An 8,119-nucleotide genomic window follows, 5' to 3' on the forward strand; every position below is an offset into this window, starting at 1 on the left:
AAATGAGTTCTACTCCCTGGAAGTTTGGATTGAGACTTTTCAAGAGTCTGGCTACAGCTGATGCTACAGAGATGCTGTGGGTGCCACCTCTGCCAGTTATGGGGTCCAGGAGGGGCCAGGCGAGGAGGGTCCTCTGGCCAGGGACACCCAGCAGGATGATCCAGCAGTGCTGAGGGCCCAGCCATATGAGCTTTCAGCAGCTCCCAGCAACCTTCTGCAGATGGGGTGAAAACAGGGCAGAGAGATTGAGGATGCAGAGGGAATGGTACAGACTCTAGATGGGAGAGGAAAGTACAGTCCGAACGGAGAGCACAATTAAAGGAATTGTTACCCAGTACCTGGCACAAGTTCTGGTAGGTGTACAGGATTTATTTATCAAATATTTGTTGAGCATCTACTATAGGCCACTGGACTAAGGACTGTTCTAGCCCCTAGGGATGCAGCAATAAACAAGATAGACATGGCCTCTGTGGTAGGGGTCAATGCCTTATCCTATGTCCTTAGGTGCATCTGAGTTCACCAGAAGTTGTGGACACTTCTCAGGAACCTGACAGCAAACCATGACAAAGTGCCTCTCTCCATCTGTCTCTCTCTCCTCTGCCCAAGGGCTTTCTAGAATACCTTGGAAGAACAACTTGAAATTGCTGGGGAGTTAAAAGCTCCCAAACACCCAGTCAATTGGCAATAAATGAATGGCTCCTGTTCTATATTGGGATTATTTGTGGTCTATTCCACAAGGTATCTCAGATGGTTCCCAGCAGGATTGAAACTCGTGTGTCCACAAGCTCATCAAAGCACCTTTTATTTGGCTTCCCCTCCCCTTCCCTGTCTCCCTTTCCCTACTACCTCACTTGTCCTTTCTGGGATCGCCTTCCAAATGATTAACTACACCTGAGTCCTTGTCGCAGTGTCTGCTTTCCAAGAAAGCTAAACTAAGACAGCTCCTGTATTCACAGTGCTTTTAATCTCGGACAGTGATTCCCAAATATACATCCTTAGACAGGTGCCAGGCAAGGTGAATAGAATCAAATAGGGAGGTTTTCGGAGATTCCTGTTCCCTGCCTTCACACCTAGATTCAGATTTTTAGGTTCCTGATGTGCCACTGGTTTGGGATCACTAATATAGAGAAAGTTAGGTCAATGGATTGACGGATGAACAAGTAGATGGATGTGGGTCAGTGGGTATGTGCTTTGAAGGCCAATGGTTGTGTAGATAAGCCATTGACTAATAGATGGATCAGTGGATGAAGGAAAGATGGATAGACAGAAGAATGGGTCAGGGGATGAACAGATGAAAAGGTGGATCAGTGGATGGATCAATAGGTGAAAGGAAGAAAAGAGGGAGGGATAAATGGGTCTATGGCAACAAACTTTAAGCACAGTAAGCTCCACAAGAGCGGGCATAGTCGCTGTTGGGCTCCCTATTGTATCTCCACTATCTAACACAGGATCTGATATGCAGAATGTACTTAATACATTTTGTTCAACAAACAACTAAATGAATAAGCAAATAAGTAATTTCTTTTCAAAAAGATCATCAACACATAAATAGCTTTGGAGTCACAGGAAATTATGAGGTTGTATGGTCATGCCATTCAAGATGGCTGTTCTTTTGCTCTCTGTACATCCCCTGCTTGACCAGTCCTTGCTTCACCTGTACCCTAATCATAGGGCTTAATCAGTAACTACCTATGTGCTTGCTCCCTGCCCCAGCCGCTAGTTTCCCTGGTAACTGATAAGCCAACCTGATGTTAATTTCCCCCTATAAATGGTAGCCTCTTTAAGGAAACAATCCCATTTATCACTGCATCAAAAATAATAAAATACCTAGGAATAAACCTACCTAAGGAGGCAAAAGACCTGTGCTCTGAAAACTATAAGATGCTGATGAAAGAAATCGAAGATGACACAAACAAATGGAAAGATATACCATGTCCTTGGATTGGGAGAACGAATGTTGTCAAAATGACTATACTATCCAAGGCAATGTACAGATTCAATGCAATTCCTATCAAATTACCCGTGACATTTTTCACAGAACTAGAACAAAATTTTTTTAATTTGTATGGAAACACAAAAGACCCCAAATAGCTAAAGCAATCCGGAGAAAGAAAAATGGAGCTGGAGGAATCAGGCTCCTTGACTTCAAACTATACTACAAAGCTACGGTAATCAAAATGGTATGGTACTGGCACAAAAACAGAAGTATAGCTCGAGGGAACAGGATAGAAAGCTCAGAAATAAACCCTTGCATCTGTGGTCAATTAATCTACACCAATGGAGGCAAGCATATACAATGGAGAAAAGACAGTCTCTTCAATAAGTGGTGCTGGGAAAACTGAACAGCTATGTGTACAAGAATGAAATTAGAACATTCTCTAACACCATACACAAAAGTAAACTCAAAATGGATTACAGACCTAAATGTAAGACCAGATTCTATAAAACTCTTAAAGGAAACCATAGGCAGAAAACTCTTTAGATAAATTGCAGCAATATTTTTTTAATCCACTTCCTAGAGTAATGAAAATAAAAACAAAAATACACAAATGGGATGTAATTAAACTTAAAAGCTTTTGCATAGCAAAGGAAACCATAAACAAACAAAAAGACAACCCACAGAATGGGAGAAAATATTTTCAAATGAAGTGATCAACAAGGGATTAATCTCCAAAATATACAAACAACTCATGCAGCTCAATATAAAAAAAAAATAAACAATCCCATCAAAAAGTGGGCAGAAGATCTAAAAGGACATTTCTCTAAGGAAGACATATGGATGGGCAAAACATTCAAGAAAAAATGCTCAGCATCACTAATTACTAGAGAAATGTAAATCAAAAGTACAATGAGGTATCACCTCACACCAGTCAGAATGACCATCATCAAAAAGTCTACAAAAAATAAATGCTGGAGAGGGTGTGGAGAAAAAAGAACCCTCCTACAGTGTTGGTGGGAATGTAAACTGATACAGTCACTACGGAGAACAGTATGGAGATTCCTTAAAAAAACTAAAAATAGAGCTGCCATATGATTCTGCAATCCCTCTTTTGGGCATATATCCAGAGAAAAACATAATTCACAAAGATACATGCACCCAAATGTTCATAGCAGCACTATTTACAACAGCCAAGATATGGAAGCAACATAAATGTCCATCAACAGAGGAATGGATAAAGAAGATGTGGTACATATATACAATGGAATATTACTCAGCCATAAAAAAGAATGAAATAATGCCCTTTGCAGCAACATGGACCTAGAGATGATCATACTAAGTGAAGTAAGTCAGACAAAGACAAATATCATATGATATCACTTATATGTGGAATCCAGAAAGATGATACAAATGAACTTATTTACAAAACAGAAACAGACTCACAGACTTTGAAAACAAACTTCAAAGATGAAAGGTAGCTGGGAGGGATAAATTAGGAGTTTGGGATAAAAATATATACCCTACTAATATATACTAATATATATAAAATAGATAGTCAACAAAGACCTACTGTATAGCACAGGGAACTCTACTCAATATTCTGTAACAAACTATATGGGAAAAGAGTCTGAAAAAGAATGGATATATGTATATGTCTAACTGAACAACTTTGCTGTACACCCAAAACTAACACAACAATGTAAATCAACTATACCCCAATATAAAATAAAAATTAAATTAAAAAAAATTGTAGCCTCCTTCTCTCTGCCCTCACCCCCCGCCCCCGAGTAGTGAAGATTGCTGCCATGTCCTACCTGCTGTCTGTCATACAAGGGGTGGGGTATCACTCCAGGACCTTTTGCTTCAGATGTGTAAGGTCCCCTATCCAATAAAACATTGTTGTCTCTGTTGCTGTCTCTGTGCTCTTTCTTTAGTCTCAAGGCTGGGCATTTACAAGGCTTGCAGGCCTGCGGGATACAGCCCAACTGAGGCCAACCAGGAGAATGGATGAAAATAAGAAAAGCACTGGGCCAAGGACCTTGGGGAACAGCAATATTTCAAGCTCAGGCAAAGGAGGATAAGGAAGAGGAGAATTCAAGTCTGATAAAGAATAGTCAGAGAGGTAGGGGAAGAATAAAGACAATGATGTTCTGGGGTTGAAGAAGGACAGGTTGTAAGAAGCAGGAAAGGACAAAAATTTGTTTCCTTTCTCTGGACAAATAGCATCTGATTTGGACCAGGAATGGGGATGTGGGTATCTTTTGTCTCTAAATCTCAGAGCTTGGAGTAGAAGAAGCATACCTAGAAGCTTTTCAAAGAAGAGCGAGACCAGGACTGAGAAACAGTTCTAATGAAGGCTCCACTCTAAAGGGGGATGTATAAAGAGAGGATGTCTAAGGACACCAGTAAGTAAGGCAGACTAAGGGAAGCTGAAGAAAGGAAGCTCAACAACAGGTCAATGAAGATGAGGACTGAAAGGTCACTGCCGAGGGCCTGGGTTCCATCCCTGGTCAGGGAGCTAGGATCCCGCAAGACGTGCAGTGGCCAAAAAAAAAAAAAAAGCCACAGCATCCCTTCTATCCAATGAGCCTATTAGTGGGTTGGCAGAATCTGGGGAGAAGCTGGAAACCCTGTGCTAAGTTCCTTGTCTCTAGCCCAAGTCTGCTGCTTGCCTCCTTAGCTACATAATATCTCTTCCTTTTCCCAGGCAGTGAGTGGGCTCAAGGAGCCCTGAGCCAGGCTGAGCACATGGTGTTAGTCCACCATGATGAATCACAGCTCAACAGCCAAATTGTTTTCCTTTTTTTAAAAAAAATTTATTGAAATATAGTTGATATACAATGTTGTGTTAGTTACAGGTGTACAGTAAAGTGATTCAGTTATACATATATATAAATGTATGTATTCTTTTTACATTCTATTCCATTATAGGTTATTACAAGATATTGAGTATAATTCCCTGTGCTATACAGTAGGCCCTTGTTGGTTACCTATTTTATATACAGTAGTGTGTATATTTTAATCCCAAACTCCTAACTTATGCCTCTCCCCACCTTTCCTTTGGTAACCATAAGGTCGTTTTCTATGTCTGTGAGTCTACTTCTGTTTTGTAAATAAGTTCATTTGTATCCTTTTTTATTTTTTTATTTATTATTTTTTTTGCGGTACGCGGGCCTCTCACCGCTGCGGCCTCTCCCGCTGCGGAGCACAGGCTCCGGATGCACAGGCTCAGCGGCCATGGCTCACGGGCCCAGCTGCTCCGCGACATGTGGGATCCTCCCACACCGGGGCACGAACCCATGTCCCCTGCATCGGCAGGCGGACTCTCAACCACTGCGCCACCAGGGAAGTCCCATTTGTATCCTTTTTTTAGATTCCAGATATAGGCAATATCATATGATATTTGTCTTTCTCTGTCTGGCTTACTTCACTTAGTATGATAATCTCTAGGTCCATCCATGTTGATGCAAATGGCATCATTTCATTCTTTTTTAATGGCTGAGTAATATATATATATACAAAACACATCTTTATCCATTCATCTGTCAATGGACCCTTAGGTAGCTTCCATGTCTTGACTATTGTAAATAGTGCTTCAATGAACATTGGGGTGCGTGTATCTTTTCAAATTATGTTTTTCTCCAGAAATATGCCCAAGAGTGGGATGGCAGGGTCATATGGTAGCTCTATTTTTAAGGAACCTCCATACCATTCTCCATCGTGGCTGCACCAATTTACATTCCCACCAACACTGTAGGAGGATTCCTTTTTCTCCACACACTCTCCAGGATTTACTGTTTGTAGACTTTTTGATGATGGTCATTCTGACTGGTGTGAGGTGATACCTCATTGTAATTTTGATTTGCATTTCTCTAATAATTAGCGGTGTTGAGCATCTTTTCATGTGCCTCTTGGCCATCTGTCTTCTTTGGAGAAATGTCTTCTTAGACCTTCTTCCCATTTTTTGATTGGGTTGTTTGTTTTTTGATATTGAGCTTCAACAGCCAAATTTGATGCCCGTTCCCATCACACCCTCCTGGCCAAGCATCAGGCAGACTGGGAAGCAAATATTTCCTTGGAACAGTTTTCTAATGGCTCTATCACCTGAGTCCTGCTGTGCAGACTCCCTCATGAATAAGAGCATATGCATTGCCTGATCACCTAAATGTGCAGTGTGTATATGTAGTGGTGTGTGTGTGTGAGTTCAGAGACCAATATGAGAGTGCCTTAAGCGAAACAGAAGTTGTATTTCCTTCTCACATAAAAATCAGAGCTGGTAAGAGGTCCAGACCCATGCTTCTCAAATTTTAATATGCACGTGAATCATTTGGGGATCTTCTTAAAATTCAGGTTCCTGATTCACTGGATCTCTGGTGGAGCTGGAGGTTTTGCATTTCTAACAAGCTCCCAGGTGATGGTGAGGCTGCTGGGCTGCAATCCACACTTGGAGGTGCAAGGCCCTGGAGCACTGATTCTCAAATTTTGCTTCCTTCTACCATCATCTGGGGAGATTAGAAAGCTCCCCATGCCCAGGGCTCACCACATAGGATGAAAGCAGAATCTCTAGGGGTGAGACCCAGGCATTAGCACTTTTGAAAGCTCCCCACACAGCAGTCATAGGTTGATAGCAATGATCAAAATGTGCTGGTCAGGAATTTATGGATTTCCTTCCCTGGCAGTGGAGTAACTTCTGGGTTAGAGCTCTCTCTGCCTCTCCTTTCCTGGGGCAACTCCACTGTCCACTGTTCTCAGTGCTCTTGGCTTTGCCCTCTGAGAAGTTCTTTCATATCCGTGAACCTCCTGGGGATCTCAGAGAGTATCCTCTCCTTGGGGTGGCACAGCTTTCACACTCGGCTTCCTCCTGGTGCAGGTTTGGGATCCTAGGGTTACCTTACAAGTCAAATATATAATTTTGGAGTCCAGGCTTGTGGTTTCTTGACAAGACAATTCCCTCAAAACTTAGTGTTGACCCTGTAGGTTCAATCGTGCCCCTCAAAAAGATATGTTGAAGTCCTAATGTCTTGTACCTGTGAACGTGATCTTATCTGGAAATAAGATTGTTGCAGAGGTACAGATGTAATTAGTTAGGATGAGGTCATACTGAAGTAGGGTGGGTCCTTAATCCTAATATGATATGATTTTTTAAAATCTTTATCAGAAGAGGAAAAGAGATACACAGAGAGAGAGACACACAGGGAGACCACATGACAATGCAGGCAGAGAGTGCAGGGTTGGGTCTACAAGCCAAAGACTGCCAGCAATACCAGAAGCTGGGAGCGAGGCAAGGAACAGATTCTCCCCTGGAGCTTTCAGAACGAGCACAGGCTTGCTGATACCTTGATTTTGGACTTCTAGCATCCAGGACCGTGAGAGAATAAATTTCTGTTGTTTTCAGCCATTTCACTTTGTGGTACTTTGTTATGGCAGCCCTAGGAAACTAACAAACACAGTAGGCTTCTGATCTATCTTCTAGTCATTTCCATGGGCAAATAACTACAGCCATGGATTTCGTCTGGTGGTACATTGTGCAACAGAGTAGCCACTAGCCATATATGGCTATTTAAGCTTAAATGTAAATTAAAATTAAATTAAAATTCCACTCCTCAGTTGCACTGCTCACATTTCAAGTGCTCTGTGGTCACATGTGGTTAGTGGCTACTGCATTAGACATTTCAGATTGTAGAACGTTCCCATGAAAACAGAAAGAACTACTGAACGTCATTGGTCTAGTGTATCAGTCAGTTTTTTCCTGCAATAATGTTGCATAGCAACCCCAGAATTTCAGTGGATTATAAAAACAAACATTTTTGGTATCCATGGAACAGCTCAGCTTTAGGTGGCAGGTTGGCTGGACTTGGTTCCAGGCTACAGTTTGTGTTGGGTTTTCTCCATGTGTCTCTCATCCTCTTTAGACTCAGGGCATGTTCTTCTCATGACTAACAGCAGGAGAGTAAGAGGGCAGTCTAAGCCACACAAGCACATTTGAAGCCTCTGCTCAGATCATATCTGGCTAACAGTCCACCGGCTAAAAGTGAGTCCCATAGCCAAGCCCAATATCAATGTCTACGGTGAGAGAGGCCCAACAAAGTTACATGGCAGATGGTATGGATGTTCACTCCTGTATTATCCTATTATAGAGGAGTGAAGAACTGGGAACAATAATCCAATCTACATCGCCTA

The sequence above is a fragment of the Delphinapterus leucas genome, chromosome 15, assembly GCF_059928025.1.
Source record: "Delphinapterus leucas isolate spDelLeu-1000000601 "Yukka" chromosome 15, BTC_Dleu_Yukka2, whole genome shotgun sequence".
In the NCBI taxonomy this organism is placed as follows: Eukaryota; Metazoa; Chordata; class Mammalia; order Artiodactyla; family Monodontidae; genus Delphinapterus; species Delphinapterus leucas.